Below are 19,048 nucleotides of genomic sequence, written 5' to 3'. Positions count from 1 at the left end.
TCTGTCTTCTCCTTCTGGGACCCTGATAATGTGAATATTGGTCCACTTGATGATGTCCCATAGGTCCCTTAAACTCTCTTCAGTCTTTCTTCATTCTTTTTTTCTTTTTGCTGCTCTGAATGGATTAATTCCACTACCCTGTCGTTGAGTTTGCTGATCCTTTTTTGTGCTTCATCTAGTCTGCTGTTAAGCCCCTTTATTGAATTTCCCAGTTCAGTTATTATATTCTTCAGCTCTGTGATTTCTCTTTGGTACTTTCTGTCTGCCTCCTCTGCACTGAGCCCTGGGGGTGGGGGGAATAGGTGGTTAAGAACTTTTTCTTTCTCTGCTACCATCCTGTTGAGCCTGTGAACACAAGCCCCACTTGCCATGCTGTCAAGGCATTGCCAGGCTATCAAGGAATATGTCCTCTGGCCAGCAGCCATAAAAGCTGGGGCACCACATGTACACACAAGCTCCTTATTCAGAGACACTGCTGAGCTGGAGTAGACAGAGGGAAAGCACAATGATAGAGTCTCCGCCTCCCTGGTCTCTGGAGAGGACTGCAGTCAGCCTCTAGATGTGTGTTGAATTAGAAGCCTACCCCTTAGGCCCCAGCTTTTAATATAAGCACACAGGCCTCTTTCAGAGAAAGGCTGAGTGTTTCTGTTTGCTACCTCTGCATTGTGGCCTGGAGTTATAGCCAGTAAGAAGTGTTTCTGTTGGTTACAGTCCCAGGGACCCATGAATGTAGGCCCTACTGGCTCCCAGAGCCAGGAGATCAAGATGAGTCCTCTGGGTAGCAGCCACAAAAACTGAGGTCCCAGACCTGTGCACAAGCTCTTTTCCAGGAGATATCAATGACTTGGAGTGAGGCAGAGGGAAATTGGAAAGTCAATGCCTGCTGTCCTCTGTGGTCTCTGGAGATTATTGCAGTCAGGTCCCTAGATGTGCTTTAAATTAGAAGGCTATAGCTTTTTTTTTTTTTTAATCTTTACTGAGGTATGATTGCTTTACATTGTTGTGTTAGTTGCTGCTGTATAGCAAAGTGAATCAGCTATATATATACATATATCCCCATATACCCTCCCTCTTGCCTATCCCTCCCACCCTCCCTATCCTACTCCTCTAGGTGGTCATATAGCATGGAGCTGATCTCCCTGTGCTATGTGGCTGCTTCCCACTAGCTATCTGTTTTAATTTGGTAGTATATATATGTCCATGCCACTCTCTCACTTCATCCCAGCTTACCCTTCCCCCTCACTGTGTCCTCAAGTCCGTTCTCTATGTCTGTATCTTTATTCCTGTCCTGCCCATAGGTTTTTCAGAACCTCTTTTATTTTATTTTTTTTTAGATTCCATATATATGTGTTAGCATATGATATACCACATCTTCTTTATCCATTCGTCTGTTGATGGGCATTTAGGTTGCTTCCATGACCTGGCTATTGTAAATAGTGCTGCAATGAACATTGGGGGTGCATGTGTCTTTTTGAATTATGGTTTCTCTGGGTATATATGGATTGCTGTGTCATATGGTTATTCTATCTTTAGTTTTTTAAGGAACTTCCATACTGTTCTCCTTAGTGGCTGTATCAATTTACATTCCCACCAACAGTGCAAGAGGATTCCCTTTTCTCCACCCCCTCTCTAGCATTTATTGATTGTAGATTTTCTGATGATGCCCATTCTAACCAATGTGAGGTGATACCTCATTGTAGTTTTGATTTGCATTTCTCTAATAATTAGTGGCATTGAGTAGATTTTCATGTGCCTCTTGGCCATCTGTATGTCTTCTTTGGAGAAATGTCTGTTTAGGTCTTTTGCCCATTTGTTGATTGGGTTGTTTGTTTTTGTGATATTGAGCTGCATGAGCTGTTTATATATTTTGGAGATTAATCCTTTGTTGATTCATTTGCAAATATTTTCTCCCATTCTGAGGGCTGTCTTTTCGTCTTGTTTATAGTCTCCTTTGCTGTGCAAAAGCTTTTAAGTTTTATTAGGTCCCATTTATTTATTTTTGTTTTTATTTCCACTACTCTAGGAGGAGGGTCAATAAAGATCTTGCTGTGATTTATATGTCATAGAGTGTTCTGCCTATGTTTTCCTCTAAGAGTTTGATAGTGTCTGGCCTTACATTTAGGTCTTTAATCCATTTTGAGTTTATTTTTGTGTATGCTGTTAGGGAGTGTTCTAATTTCGTTCTTTTACATGTAGCTGTCCAGTTTTCCCACTGGCTCCACTTATTGAAGAGACTGTCTTTTCTCCATTGTATATCCTTGCCTCCTTTGTCATAGATTAGCTGACCATAGGTGTGTGAGTTTATCTCTGGGCTTCCTATCCTGTTCCATTGATCTATATTTCTGGTTTTGTGCCAGTACCATATTGTCTTGATTACTATAGCTTTGTAGTATACTCTGAAGTCAGGAGTCTGATTCCTCCAGCTCCATTTTTCATCCTCAAGATTGCTTTGGCTATTCGGGGTCTTTTGTGTTTCCATACAAATTGTGAAATTTTTTGTTCTAGTTCTGTAAAAAATGCCAGTGGTAATTTGATAGGGATCGCATTGAATCTGTAGATTGCTTTGGGTAGTAGAGTCATTTTCACAATGTTGATTCTTCCAATCCAAGAACATGGTATATTTCTCCATCTATTTGTATCATCTTTAATTTCTTTCATCAGTGTCTTATAGTTTTCTGCTTACAAGTCTTTTGTCTCCTTAGGTAGGTTTATTCCTAGATATTTTATTCTTTTTGTTGCAGTGGTAAATGGGAGTGTTTTCTTAATTTCACTCTCAGATTTTTCATCATTAGTATATAGGAATGCAAGAGATTTCTGTGCATTAATTTTGTATCCTGCTACTTTACCAAATTCATTGATTAGTTCTAGTAGTTTTCTGGTAGCATCCTTAGTATTCTCTATGTATAGTATCATGTCATCTGCAAACAGTGACAGCTTTACTTTTACTTTTCCTATTTGGATTCCTTTTATTTCTTTATCTTCTCCGATTGCTGTGGCTAAAACTTCCAAAACTATGTTGAATAAGAGTGGTGAGAGTGGGCAACCTTGTCTTGTTCCTGATCTTAGGGGAAAAGGTTTCAGTTTTTCACCATTGAGAATGATGCTGGCTGTGGGTTTGTCATATATGGCCTTTATTATGTTGAGGAAAGTTCCCTGTATGCCTACTTTCTGCAGGGTTTTTATCATAAATGGGTGCTGAATTTTGTCAAAAGCTTTCTCTGCATCTATTGAGATGATCATATGGTTTTTCTCCTTCAGTTTGTTGATGTGGTGTATCACGTTGATTGATTTGCGTATATTGAAGAATCCTTGCATTCCTGGAATAAACCCCACTTGATCATGGTGTATGATCCTTTTAATGTGCTGTTGGATTCTGTTTGCTAGTATTTTGTTGAGGATTTTTGCATCTATGTTCATCAATGATATTGGCCTGTAGTTTTCTTTCTTTGTGACGTCTTTGTCTGGTTTTGGTATCAGGGTGATGGTGGCCTCATAGAATGAGTTTGGGAGTGTTCCTCCCTCTGCTATCTTTTGGAAGAGTTTGAGAAGGCTAGGTGTTAGCTCTTCTCTAAATGTTTGATAGAATTCGCCTGTGAAGCCATCTGGTCCTGGCCTTTTGTTTGTTGGAAGATTTTTAATCACAGTCTCAATTTCAGTTCTTGTGATTGGTCTGTTCATATTTTCTATTTCTTCCTGGTTCAGTCTCGGCAGGTTGTGCATTTCTAAGAATTTGTGCATTTCTCCCAGGTTGTCCATTTTATTGGCATACAGTTGCTTGTATAATCTCTCATGATCCTATGTATTTCTGCAGTGTCAGTTGTTACATCTCCTTTTTCATTTCTAATTCTATTGATTTGAGTCTTCTCCCTTTCATTCTTGATGAGTCTGGCTAATGGTTTATCAATTTTATTTATCTTCTCAAAGAACCAGCTTTTACTTTTATTGATCTTTGCTATTGTTTCCTTCATTTCTTTTTCATTTATTTCTGATCTGATCTTTATGTTTTCTTTCCTTCTGCTAAATTTGGTTTTTTTTGGTTCTTCTTTCTCTAATTGCTTTAAGTGCAAAGTTAGGTTGTTTATTTGAGATGTTTCCTGTTTCTTAAGGTATGATTGTATTGCTATAAACTTCCCTCTTAGAACTGCTTTTGCTGTATCCCATAGGTTTTGGGTCGTCGTGTCTCCATTGTCATTTGTTTCTACGTATTTTTTGATTTCCTCTTTGATTTCTTCAGTGATCACTTCGTTATTAAGTAGTGTATTGTTTAGCCTCCATGTGTTTGTATTTTTTACAGATCTTTTCCTGTAATTGATATCTAGTCTCATAGCGCTGTGGTTGGAAAAGATACTTGATACGATTTCAATTTTCTTAAATTTGCCAAGGCTAGATTTGTGACCCGATATATGATTGATCCTGGAGAATGTTCCATGAGCACTTGAGAAAAATGTGTATTCTGTTGTTTTTGGATGGAATTCCTATAAATATCAATTAAGTCCATCTTGTGTAATGTATCATTTAAAGCTTGTGTTTCCTTATTTATTTTCATTTTGGATGATCTGTCCATTGGTGAAAATGGGGTGTTAAAAGTCCCCTACTATGACTGTGTTACTGTCGATTTCCCCTTTTATGGCTGTTAGTATTTGCCTTATGTATTAAGGTGCTCCTATGTTGGGTGCATAAATATTTACAATTGTTATATCTTCTTCATGGATTGATCCCTTGATCATTATGTAGTGTCCTTCTTTGTCTCTTGTAATAGTTTTTATTTTAAAGTCTGTTTTGTCTGATATGAGAATTGCTACTCCAGCTTTCTTCTGATTTCCATTTGCATGGAATATCTTTTTCCATCCCCTTACTTTCAGTCTGTATGTGTCCCTAGTTCTGAAGTGGGTCTCTTGTAGACAGCATATATATGTGTCTTGTTTTTGTATCCATTCAGCCAGTCTGTGTCTTTTGGTGGGAGCATTTAATCCATTTACATTTAAGGTAATTATCGATATGTATGTTCCTATTACCATTTACTTAATTGTTTCGGGTTGTTCTTGTAGGTCTTTTCCTTCTCTTGTGTTTCTTGCCTAGAGAAGTTTGTTTAGCATTTGTTGTAGAGCTGGTTTGGTGGTGCTGAACTCTCAGCTTTTGCTTGTCTGTAAAGGTTTTAATTTCTCCATCAAATCTGAATGAGATCTTTGCTGGGTAGAGTAATCTTGGTTGTAGGTTTTTTTCCTTCATTACTTTAAATATGTCCTGCCACTCCCTTCTGGCTTGTAGAGTTTCTGCTGAAAGATCAGATGTTAACCTTATGGGGATTCCCTTGTGTGTTATTTGTTGTTTTTCCCTTGCTGCTTTGAATATGTTTTCTTTGTATTTAATTTTTGACAGTTTGATCATTATGTTTCTTGGCGTGTTTATCCTTGGGTTTATCCTGTATGGGACTCTTTGTGCTTCCTGGACTTGATTGACTATTTCCTTTCCTATATTAGGGAAGTTTTCAAATATAATCTCTTCAAATATTTTCTCAGTCCCTTTCTTTTTCTCTTCTTCTTCTGGGACCCCTATAATTCGAATGTTGATGCATTTAATGTTGTCCCAGAGGTCTCTGAGACTGTCCTCAGTTCTTTTCATTCTTTTTTCTTTCTTCTGCTCTGCAGTAGTTATTTCCACTATTTTATCTTCCAGTTCACTTATCCATCCTTCTGCCTCAGTTATTCTGCTATTGATCCCATCTAGAGTATTTTTCATTTCATTTATTGTGTTGCTCATTGTTGCTTGCTTCCTCTTTATTTCTTCCAGGTCCTTGTTAACTGTTTCTTGCAATTTGTCTATTCCATTTCCAAGATTTTGAATCATCTTTACTATCATTATTCTGAATTCTTTTTCAGGTAGACTGCCTATTTCCTCTTCATTTGTTAGGTCTGGTGTGTTTTTATCTTGCTCCTTCATCTGCTGTGTGTTTTTCTGTCTTCTCATTTTGCTTACTTACTGTGTTTGGGGTCTCCTTTTTGCAGGCTGCAGGTTCGTAGTTACCATTGTTTTTGGTGGCTGTCCCCAGTGGCTAAGGTTGGTTCAGTGGGTTGAGTAGGTTTCGTGGTTGGGGGGACTAGTGCCTCTGTTCTGGTGGATGAGACTGGATCTTGTCTTTCTGATGGGCAGGTCCACGTCTGGTGGTGTGTTTGGGGATGTTGGTAGCCTTATTATGATTTCAGGCAGCCTCTCTACTAATGGATGGGGCTGTAGACCTGTCTTGCTCTTTGTTGGGGATAGGGTGTCCAGCACTGTTCGTTGCTGGTCCTTGAGTGAAGCTGGGTCTTGGTGTTGAGATGGAGATCTCTGGGAGATTTTCGCTGTTTGATATTGGGTGGAGCTGGGAGGTGTCTTGTGGACCAGTGTCCTGAGGTTGGTTCTCCCACCTCAGAGACACAGCCCTTGTGCCTGGCTGGAGTGCCAAGAGCCTTTAATCCACATGGCTCAAAATAAAATGGAGAAAAAATAGAAAGGAAAGAAAAGGAAGGAAGGAAAGAAGGAGGGAGGGAGGGAGGGAGGGAAGGAAGGAAGAAAGAAAGGAAGGGAGGAAGGAAGAAATGAAGGAAGGAAGAAAGCAAGAAAGGAAGGAAGGAAGGAGGAGAGGAAGAAAGGGAGGAAGGAAGAGAGGAAGGAAGGGAGGAAGGAAGGAAGAAAGGAGGGAAGGAGGGAAGAAAGGAAGAAAGAAAGGAAGAAAGGGAGAAGACAAAATAAAGTAGGATAAAGTATAGTTATTAAAATAAAAAATAATTATTAAGAAGAAAAATTTCTATTAAAAAAACACAAAGAAAAACGGGTCAGTCTAACCCTAGGACAAATGGTGAAAGCAAAGATATACAGACAAAATCTCACACAGCAGCACATACATACACACTTACAAAAAGAAAAAAGGGGAAAATAATAGTATATCTTGCTCCCAAAGTCCACCTCCTCAACTTGGGATGATTTGTTGTCTATTCAGGTTTTCCACAGATGTAGGGCACTTCAAGTTGATTGTGGAGCTTTAATCCGCTGCTTCTGAGGCTGCTGGGAGAGACCTCCCCCTCTCCTCTTTGTTCGCACAGCTCCTGGGGTTCAGCTTTGGACTTGGCCCCGCCTCTGCGTGTAGGTCGTCCGAGGGCGTCTGCCCTTCGCTCAGACAGGACAGGGTTAAAGGAGCAGCTGATTTGGGGGCTCTGGCACAGGCCAGGGGTTGGGAGGGGCACGGATGCGGGGCGAGCCTGCGACGGCAGAGGCCGGCGTGGCGCTGTACCGGCCCGAGGCGCACCGCTCGTTCTCCCGGGGAAGCTGTCCCTGGATCCCGGGACCCTGGCAGTGGCGGGCTGCATGGGCTCCCGGAAGGGGTGGCGTGGAGAGTGACCTGTGCTCTCACACAGGCCTCTTGGTGGCTGCAGCAGCAACCCTAGCGTCCCACACCCGTCTCTACTGTCCGTGCCAACAGCCACGGCTTGCGCCCATTTCTGGAGCTCCTTTACGAGGTGCCCTTAATCCCCTCTCCTCGCACCCGAGGAAGCAAAGAGGCAAGAAAATGTCTCTTGTCTCTTCGGCAGCTCCGCACCCGTTTCTGGGGCTCCTTTAAGCGGTGCTCTTAATCCCCTCTCCTCGCGCCCGAGGAAGCAAAGAGGGAAGAAAAGGTTTCTTGCCTCTTCGGCAGCTCCAGACTTCAACCGGACTCCCTCCCGGCCAGCCGTGGCGCACTAATCCCTTCAGGCTGTTTTCACTCTGCCAACTCCAGACCTTTCCCTGGGATCCGACTGAAGCCCGAGCCTCAGCTCCCGGCCCCCGCCCGCCCTGGTGGGGGAGCAGACAAGCCTCTCGGGCTGGTGAGTGCTGGTTGGCACCGATCCTCTGTGCGGGAATCTCTCCGCTTTGCCCTCCGCACCCTGTGGCTGCGCTCTCCTCCACGGCTCCAGAGCTTCCCCCTCTGCCACCCACAGTCTCTACCCGTGAAGGGGCTTCTAGTGTGTGGGAATCTTTCCTCCTTCACGGCTCCCTCCCACTGGTGCAGGTCCCGTCCCTATTCATTGTCTCTGTTTATTCTTTTTTCTTTTGCTCTACCCAGGTACGTGGGGAGTTTCTTGCCTTTTGGGAGGTCTGAGGTCTTCTGCCAGCGTTCGGTGGGTGTTCTATAGGAGAAGTTCCACGTGTAGATGTATTTCTGATGTCTCTGTGAGGAGGAAGGAGATCTCTGTGTCTTATTCTTCCGCCATCTTGAAGCTCCTCCCCTTGTAGGTCCTTTTCTTCTCTTGTGTTTCCCACTTACAGAAGTTCCTTTAGCATTGGTTGTAGAGCTGGTTTTGTGATGCTGAATTCTCTTAGCTCTTGCTTGTCTAAAGCTTTTGATTTATCCATTGAATCTGAATGAGCTCCTTGCTGGGTAGAGTGATCTTGGTTGTAGGTTCTTCCCTTTCATCACTTTAAATATACCATGCCACTCACTTCTGGCTTGTAGAGTTTCTGCTGAGAAATCAGCTGTTAACCTTATGGGAGTTCCCTTGTATGTTGTCATTTTTCCCTTGTTGCTTTTAATAATTTTTGTTTGTCTTTAATTTTTGTCAGTCTGATTACTGTGTCTCAGCGTGTTTCTCCTTGGGTTTATCCTGCCTGAGACTCTCTGCGCTTCCTGGACTTGGGTGGCTATTTCCTTTCCCATGTTAGGGAAGTTTTTGACTATAATCTCTTCAAATATTTTCTAGGGTCCTTTCCCTCTTTTCCTTCTGGGACCCCTATAATGCGAATGTTGGTGTGTTTAATGTTGCCCCAGAGATCTCTTAGGCTGTCTTCATTTCTTTTCATTCTTTTTTTTTCTTTATTCTCTTCTGTGGCAGTGAATTCCACCATTCTGTCTTCCAGGTCAATTATCTGTTCTTCTGCCTCAGTTATTCTGCTATTGATTCCTTCTAGTGTATTTTTCATTTCAGGTATTGTATTTTTCATCTCTGTTTGTTTGTTCTTTAATTCTTCTAAGTGTTTGTTCTTTAGTTCTTCTAGGTCTTTGTTAAACATTTCTTGCATCTTCTCGTTCTTTGCCTCCATTCTTTTTTGAGGTCCTGGATCATTTTCACTATCATTACTCTGAATTCTTTTTCTGGAAGTTTGCCTATCTTCACTTCATTTACTTGTTTTTCTGGGGTTTTATCTTGTTCCTTCATCTGGTACATTGCCCTCTGCCTTTTCATTTTGTCTACGTTTCTGTGAATTTGGTTTTCATTCCACAGGCTACAGGATTGGAATTCTTCTTGCTTCTGCTGTCTCTGAAATTCTTGATATGAACAAATTTTGTTGGTTTTGAAACACATATTATCAGTAGACTTTTTAATTTAAAATAAGAGGAAGAGCTTAAATTCACTAAAAATCTTTAGTGCTTGTAAATATTTGATTGATTATAAAATGTTAAATTTAATCACCTGCTGGTGCAAAGTTTCTCTTTGATGGTGACAAGAATTCTAAAGAGATCATGGTTTAAAAAGTCTGTGTCAGAAAGTACATATAGTTGATTTATCCACAAAACCTTATATGGCAAAATTATGTTCAAAGGAGCAAACTTAGATTTCACATTAAAAACCTGAAAAGATCTTATTTGGAAGTTTTAAGTATTTCAGTACTTATTATCTTCCCTAATACTTTTAGTTTATTTTAAAATCATAAATATATAATACAAGGAAACTCTAAGGATTTTCCTCCAGATCTCCTCCAGTTTACCCCATTGTGCCATTTTCTCTGAGCAGCATGGCATGACAATGTTGAGAAACAGTGATTTAAAGAAGAGTCCAGGGCTTCCCTGGTGGCGCAGTGGTTGAGAGTCCGCCTGCCGATGCAGGAGACACGGGTTCGTGCCCTGGTCCGGGAAGATCCCACATGCCGCGGAGCAACTAAGCCCGTGAGCCATGGCTGCTAGGCCTGCGCGTCCGGAGCCTGTGCTCCGCAACGGGAGAGGCCACAGCAGTGAGAGGCCCGCATACCGCAAAAAAAAAAAAAAAAAAAAAAAAGAAGAGTCCATCATATAGTCGTTGGCTACCTATCTTGTTGTCAAGTCTCCAGTCAGCTGTCTAGTATCTTGCCTTCATCAGCTTAACCCATTGCCAAGAATTCTTTATGTCTGTTCTTTGTATTATGAACAAATTTTGCTCTAAAGCTCTTAAATTCTTGTAAATCAAAGTAGGTGTTAGGGTGTATGAATACAGAGATTGTGGATAGCAAATGTGAGTTTCTTAATTCATTCCAGCCTCAGCTCTACCCTTGGAAAAACAGCTCAAGCCACATGGCCCTTAGAGTGAAAGATCACTGCTGATTAGGAACAAAATCCTTCTTCCACTGGCTGTTTCTTCAGAGGCTCCTCTTGTAGTAAAAGGAGGTGGTTGCCTTGCAACCAGAACTCAGAGGTCTCCTGGCCCTGAAAGAGATGGCATTTGGCTGGTGGCATATGCTTCCTTTCCACAGTTACTAGAGTAACTTTGGGGCTTCTCCTTGGGGCTGGAGAAGTTGTGTGGTGGAAATTATAGGCATCTTTCTGCCTGAAGTAAATTACTTCATACTGGACTTCAAGTTCTTAGGCCCAACTTTTTAGGTTCTAAAATTGGTAAAGGTAAATTTAATAAATTACTATTTCTTATGACCAATAAACACTCAACCCTGGATTGCACGGTTTTATGATGACCTTAGCTCTGGCACTATAATATAGCAAAAAGAGCACAGCCTTTGGAACCAGGCAGGCTTAAGTTCAAATTCTAACTCTGTCACTTAGTAATTGGCCTTAACCTGTCTAAGTCTCAATTTCCCCACCTGTGTAATGGAAAAGTACTTTGTAATTCATGTAATTGTGACACAGATTAAAATGGGAAAACATATGGCCAGCACCCAGTTTAATGCTTGGCACATAGTACTCAGTAAATAATGGGTATTATTATTATTATTGTTATTATACCCTATAGTTACATTCAAAAGGACAAATATTCAGACTAAGGTTGCTAGCAGCTTGAGTGGGAGATAGCTCATTTAACTTTTGTGCTCATTTCAGACTTAAATATTAATTACATCATCTCAGAACTAAGTCAGAACTCCTTCTTTCTTCCCCCTCTTACCCTGAGGTGGGGGTGGGAGGCAGTTAACTAACTTTCTGTGGGTTAAAAACTAAATGGAGATTTTAAAAAATGAGAATGCTAATAGTGGTTCTCTCGGCTAGGGGGATCCCAGGTGCTTTTTTGTTTCTCCTTTTCACTTTTTCTGTATTATTCTGAAGTCTGTATAAACTGTTTTCGTTTTGTAAACATAACCCAGAACAACCAAAGTAAGTGAGTTTTACAATGTAAAGATTTCTTTTATTTTACTGAAAGCGTACACTGGCAGCTGGACACATCCCACCCCACTCCGCTCTCCCCAACTAGGAGTTGTGTGCTGCTGCAAAAATCTCCGTCATCCCTCCATCCCTTGTTCCTTTCAGGTGGTGGCTGGAACAGCACCACCTGATAGTGGTGCTGGAAAGGTTTTCTCTTTTTCCTCCAGGCAGGAGGGAACACGATCCGCATGGCAGGCGATCAGTGAAAAGCAGCAGCAAAACAATACGGTTAATGTTAAAACATAAAGCAAAATAAAACAAAAAACCTAGTGCAGGTTTAAGAATCTGGGAGACCAACTAGAAAAGAGAGGAAAGGAAGCGGGAGGTGGGGTGGGGGTGGTGGAAGCAGGATGGATAAAACTACAGTTACAACAAGAAGGAAATGGAAAATAAATAAAGGAAATTCCTTAACCCAGAGTAAGCCCCTTGAGGGAGTTTCGTTAGAGTGGGTGCTGGGGGGATGGATAAAATTCACATAGGACTGTATAATTTGTCGGGGATTTCTCTAAAATCAATTAAAAAATAAAAGCTTAGAAGAATTCAGGTAGGACTCATTTGAGTTTACTTCCCTCTCTGGCAGTCTACACTTTCTGAATGTGTGGATTTATGAGTTTTAGATCATTTGTTTCCAGTCCCACTGAGGTAAATAGCTCAGTGCAGTTGGTGCATTTATGACTGTTGTGCAGAAGAATGCAGCTGATGAATTACTTCCTTTTATTTGTCTCTCGACCAGAAAAATGTATGGTTTTCTAGCGGCTTGACTTTTAATCTGTAGCATTTTTCTTTTCATTTTCGTTGCAGGTGTAGTACAGTTGCAGGTTGTAATCCAGGGATATACAGCAGTCTGGCAGGGTGACTCAGAGGTTATAGATTGGTGTTGTGCAATATGGTAGCCACTAGCCACATGGGCTATTAGCCCTTGACATGTGGCTAGTCCAGATTGAGATGTCCTAGAAGAGCATATCGGGTTTTGGAGACTTAGCATGAAAAAAGGAATGTAAACTATCTCATTAATAATTTTCACTTTGATTTACATGCTAAAATTACATTTTGGCTCTATTGGGATAAATAAGACACGTTATTGTAATTAATTTCATCTGTTTTGTCTTACCTCTTACTTTTTAAATGTGGCTACAAGAAAACTTAAAATTGCATATGTGGCTCGCATTTGTGGCTTGCACCGTATTTCTGTTGGATGGTGTTGAAGTAAGAGCAGGCACTTAGGACGTTCAAGTCCTCACACTGCTGTTTCCTGCCTCATGGCTTTGGGTAAATTATTTAAAATTTCTAAGCTTCAATTTCCAATACCCAGTTAAATGGGGGTAATAATACTTACCTCACAAGGTTGTGAGGAGTATTAGCTGAAATAATTGTAATACCTGGCACATAATATGTGCTTGACAAATGTTAGTTCCCTTCTTTGTGCATTTTATTTACGGCTAGTAAATGTAGCCACATTATTTACAAAGAGCTGTTTGGGATCAGGATAAAGTAGCCTGTACCTGTGTGGTACTTTTCATCCAAAAGGTTAAGGTGCTTGGCAAATATCAGTCACACGAGGTCTGAAAAGGGAAGACCCCATTTTTGGCTCTATGGAGAATGAGACTGTGGCTGAGCTTTGTGCCTGCTGGCATCTCTATATCATTCAGGCTGACCACTGTGATTGTTAGACATACTTGGAGGCACTGGTTAGTGGTCTGTTAAGCTGCTGAAGTCCCTTAGGTTCTATTTTAAAGCCCCCAGATACGTTTCTGATCTTGCCAAAAGGGCATACCTTCAGGTTCCTGTGCTAACAAGTAGAGTATTCCTGCAGGCATTTTAAAGCACACAATTAAGACACAAGGCCAGTCTCTTCACAAGCCATATTTCTTTTCCTCCTCCTTATTCATTTTCAGCGTTTGAAGAGTAAAAGCATGAAGTATGGAGTTGGATTGCCTTTTTGAGTGCTAAGCTACTATAACCCTTGGTTGTAGGTTATCTTTTTTTTTTTTTTTTAACATCTTTATTGGAGTATAATTGCTTTACAATGGTGTGTTAGTTTCTGCTTTAAAACAAAGTGAATCAGCTATACATATACATATATCCCTGTAGGTTATCTTTAAGGATGGCACTTTGTCAAAAATCAACCCCCATTAAGCACTTGTGAAAACACACCCTTCTGTACTGCCTGCCTGTCCTTCTCTACTTGCAAGCTCTCTGACCCCAATTGCTAGAACCATGAAATGTGAATTTTTGGTGCCCCCCAAGGTGGCTTTTGCCCACAAAAGGCAATTCAAGGGACTTACTTTGGTTTTAAAACTAATATTCAATTTTTAAAGTTGCATTTGAAAACTTAGTTTTTCCTTTAATTTTAAAACTTAGCTTACAGATCTTACCACTCTATTTATTTCAATAAATTTTAACAATTACTCATAAGATGGCCTTTGAATAAGGTTTTAATTTACAAACTTAAACTCCTCCCTTTATTTACTTATTTTTAAAATTAAATACCTTGATTTTTATAACTCAGTTGTCTGACTTAACAAAACTTTTCTGAAGATTTAAGTAATGCTTATAAATCTGTAAAATAAACTTATAAATATGCTGATTCCTAAGTTCTCATAAATATTCTAGTGGTGCACATAATTGTAGTAAGATTTATATTTAAAAATCACAAGTCTATGTCAGTTACTCAATTAACAATTTTAAATTGGAATAACAAGGCCGATCTACTGCTTTTTTAGGCCAAAAATTGCTTAAACATTATAAGAATGCTCAGACTCCGCCTGACCCTGTTGGGGAAATGACCTTGGAAATTGTAACAAGGTAGACAAATAAATGAGATATATTCAGAATTCAAAGGAGTATCATTTTAATATCCATTCAAGTTGTATGGTCCTAAGATGTAGGAAACATATGAAAAGAATGTAGGAGTACTTCAAGGTTCTTTAAATGGAAAATATTTTTCTATAATGTACAAGACCTTCTCATGGACAGTAAAAGGATAATAAAGGAATATTATGAACAACTCTATGCCCACAAATTTGATACCTCAGAAGAAATGAAAGCTAGTTTTCTGAAAGACACTAACTACCCAAACTCACAAAAAGAGAAGCAGATAACCTAAATCGTTCTATATTTACTAAAGAAATTGAATCAACAATTAATAACCTTCTAAAAAAGAAAGCACCAGTCCCAGTGAATTCTACCAAATATTTAGAGAAGAAGTGATACCAATTCTCCATAATCTTTTCTAGAAAAATAGAAGCATAGGGAACACTTCCTAATTCATTCTATGGAAGCAGCATTACCCTAATACCAAATCCAGGTAATAACATTACAAGAACAGAAAGCTACAAACCAATATCTCTGATGAACATAGATGTAAAAATCCTCAACAAAATGTTAGCAAAAATTCCCAGCAAGCTATTTTGTGGGCATCAATAAATTCATTCTTAAAGTTTATATGGAAAGGTAAAAGACCAAGCATAGCAAACATACTACTGAAGAAGAACAAAACTGGAGGAATTCCACTATCTGATTTCTGATTTCAAGGTTTATTGTACTGTTAAAATAATCAAGACAAGACATCATGGTATTGGCAGAAGGATAGCTGTGGAGCAAAGCAGAGAACTCAAAACAGGCCCACACAAATATAGTCAACTGATCTTTGACAAAGGAGTTAAGGCGATTCAGAGGATAAAGGATATTCTTTATCTTTTCAACAAATGGTGCTGAACAATCAGAAGTACATGTTATAAAAAGTGAAACAAGACACAGATCTTAGATTTTTTTTTTTTTTTGGTGGTACGCGGGCCTCTCACCGCCGCGGCCTCTCCCATTGCGGAGCACGGGCTCCGGACGCGCAGGCCCAGCGGCCTTGGCCCACGGGCCCAGCCGCTCCGCAGCACGTGGGACCCTCCCGGACCGGGGCACGAACCCGTGCCCCCTGCATCAGCAGGCGGACCCCCAACCACTGCGCCACCAGGGAAGCCCCCAGATCTTACATCTTTGAATAGCTGATTTTTAGCTGTGATTTTTTAGTGTGAAATTTTAATTAGTTTATAGTATTGGAACATTTAAGAGAACTTAAGATTCACTATGTTTGTTAATTTATCAGATATATAAGAATTACTTAAAGTTCATAGGATAATTTGTTGGCTAAATATAATTGAAGTACTTTAAAAAGTAAATTGAATATATAAAATTTATAAATTTAATTTTAAATATTTGAACATTAGAATCAGTATCATCTGAAAGTTCTTAAGAGTGACTGCTAAAATTTGTTAGCATTACAAATATAGAAATATTTGTAAGCTAAACTTAAAAGTTTAGGGAATAATGAGATTTATGTCTTTTTTTAAATCAAATGAATATCAGGTGCTCAGAATTGGGTCAACTGGAATCCTTGGCTCATGACACATTCTCATCATTGGTCAATGCCTGGTGTTTATTTGGTTGGTAATGTTAATAAATTTAACACATTTAATATTAGTTTTTAAAACCAAAGCAAGCCGCTGAATAGTCCCTTTTTTATGCCAAAACTTTCTGTGAGCACACATTCATAGGATGGGCGTGGGATGTGTAAAGTGTCTAAGACGTGTTTTTATGTATAAAAATGACTGTTCAGAAATAGTAGCATTTAACTTGTTTATTAAAGGCAGGACATTTGAGCAATAAAAAAAACCAGATAAAATGGGAAAACACTCTGCAGATGAGTCTCTATTGTGAAAGGCCAAAGGATAAGAAATTTAAAATAAAGAGTTCTATATCTGGAATTAAATGGATAACTAATAATTAGTTAGATCCAATGACCTAAAGTAACTGCCATATTTTATAACTAAAAATGAAGCAGTTTGCACAACAATGAACACTTTCAGTGATCCCAGTCAATGCTAGTTAATAATTTTCATCATTCTTCAATGAGATAAGAGTTATCTTCATTTTAGTTACATAACTGGAATCCTGCAAAGTTACTAGATGACTCCTGATACCTGTCTAAGTACTGTAGCGGGTGAGGTAGTATTCATGATATTTTGCTGAATCTACAAATAAGTTTTTGTTGCACAGGATATAATTTCTTTTAACATCTTTATTGAGGTATAATTAACACACAATAAACTGCACATAGGTATAGTGTACAATTTGATATGTTTTAACATATATATACACACATATATGCACACACACACACACATATATATATGATAAAACTGTCATCACAATCCATCAAGATAATAAATCCACTATCTTCCGAAGTTTTCTTGGGCCCTTTTGTAATATCTCCTTCATTCCCCTCTTTCCCCAGCTAACCAATGATCTTTATGTCATTGCACTTATTAATTTGCACTTTCTAGAATTTTATATAAATTGAAATACACAGTATGGGCTATTTTTGGTAATCGTAATTCTTTCACTCAGAATAATGATTTTGAGATTTATTGATGCTGTTAATGTATAAGTAGTCCATTCCTTTTTATTGGTGAGTAATATTCAATTTTATGGTTATATTACAATTTGTTTATCCATTCACTTGTTGATGGACACTTGGGTTGTTTCTAATTTTTGGCTATTAGGAAAAAAGCAGCTATGAACATTTGTGTACAAGTCTCTGTGTGGACATATACATTTTTTCCCTCTGTGGCAAATACCTATGAGCAGATTGGTTGGATAATATGGTAAGTGTATGTTTAACTTTTAAGAAATTGCCAAACTGTTTTCTAGAGTGACTGTACCATTTTACATTCACACCAACAGTGTATGAGAGTTCCAGTAGCTTCACCTCCTTGCCAGCCTTGGGTATGATCAGTCTTTTAAATTTTAGCCATTCTGATAGTTGTGGCATGGTACCTTGTTAAATTTTAATTTGCATTTTGCCGAAGACTAATGATGTTGAACATCTTTACATGTGCTTGTTTGTCAATTGTATATCTTATTTTGTGAAGTGTCTGTTCAAATCTTTCGCCTACGTTTAAATTGGGGTTTTTGTTTTTTATTATTGAGTTCTTTATATGTTCTTTATCAGATGTGTGATTTACAAATATTCTCTTTCAGTTTGTAGTTTGTCTTTTCATTCTCTTCAGTCTTTTACTAGCAGAAGTTTAAAAACTTCAATGAGTTTTATTTTATCATTTTTTTCTGTATGGGTTGTACATTTGTTGTTATATTTAAGAAATCTTTGCCTATCCTAGTGTCACAAAGATTTTCTCCAATGTTTTCTAATAGATGTTTTACATTATACATTTAGGTCTGTGTTTCATTTTGAGTTAATTTTTGTATATGATGCAAAGTATAGATAAATGTTTATGTTTTTGTATATGGATATCCAATTGTTCCAGCACCATTTGTGGAAAAGTCTATCATTATCATCCACTAATTTGCTTTTGTAGCTTTGTCAATAATCAATTGTTCATATATGTGTGGATCTATTTCTGTACTCTCCAGTGATTTATCTGTTCTATTGATTTATCTGCCTGTCTTTATGCTGATACCACAGTGTATCGATAACTGTGACTTTATAATAAGTCTTGAAATCAAGGAATGAAAGTCCTCCAACACTGTTCTTCTTTTTCAAAGTTGCTTTAGCTATTCCAAATCCTTTGTATATTCCATATGAATTTTAGAATTAGATTCTACAGAAAAGTTTGCTGTCACCCATTACAGAAAATTGGATTTTGATTGAAATTGCTTTGAATCTATAGGTCAATTCGGAGAGAATTGAGATACTAAAAAAATGGGTCTTCTGAGGTTGCTCACAAATCTACTTAATTAGACACAATGACAGAGAATCCCACTGCCAAATGCTCTGTGTCGTGGAACTCCCACTCTTCCCTCAGGCAACATGTGGCATCTGATGTTCAGACTGAGTAAGACGTCAGTGCTGATTTGTATAGTAAATTCAACACCAGTAAAGCTTAATTCTTTATCTTAAAAAAATAAGTTAAAAATCAACTTCTAATATTTTCTTCCCGTGCCTCAATGGATCAATACTGGGAACCACATTCCCTGCTTAGGAGAACACTGGTAAAATTCCTTTCTGTCTCTAAGGTGCTACTAAAGAATGCAACATTGCACCCTGTTCATCCCAGTGATCAAAATTATATTGTGTTCTGTGATTACCGAACTTGGTCTCCAGGGGAGCAGCCACTTAGCTCTTAGCCTCTGTGACTTGGGGGAGAGAAGGGATGATAGACAGCAGTTGGCAGCCTAGCTTGGCTAAGCGTTAGAAACAAAACACAGCTATTACTTCTTAGCCATATTGCTCTGATTGCTATTTGTTGATGAAAGCTGTGGGAAGAAATGGCAATGCATATAAACAGGAGAAATTTAGTCATAATTTATGCTTCTTTAGAACATGCCAGCAGCAAAAATCACTACCAAAATATTCAAACCACCTATGACTAATCACACTAATCACAGGATGACCTGTTGTTACCCTTGTGAGGTGGTAATCAAACGCGTTAAAGACATTCCCCCTAATTTTGAGCATTTTAAAGCAATATGATGCCACGATTCAGATTTTCCTAGTGCAGGTGTCCACAATGTTTCCAACTTTATGATATTTTGGAACCTGAACATTTTTCTCTCTAGGCATTGATGGCACACGCTAAGTAGAACTAGCAAAGTGAGGCCTTGGGTTGCTAGGCAACTCTTAGAGTCACCCCTGGCTGGGTCCCTTTCAGGTCTGCCACAGTGGCTCTTCCAAACTTTTACATG

This window comes from Kogia breviceps, chromosome 16 (assembly GCF_026419965.1).
Source record: "Kogia breviceps isolate mKogBre1 chromosome 16, mKogBre1 haplotype 1, whole genome shotgun sequence".
Taxonomy (NCBI): domain Eukaryota; kingdom Metazoa; phylum Chordata; class Mammalia; order Artiodactyla; family Physeteridae; genus Kogia; species Kogia breviceps.
This window is presented reverse-complemented; position numbering follows the sequence as displayed.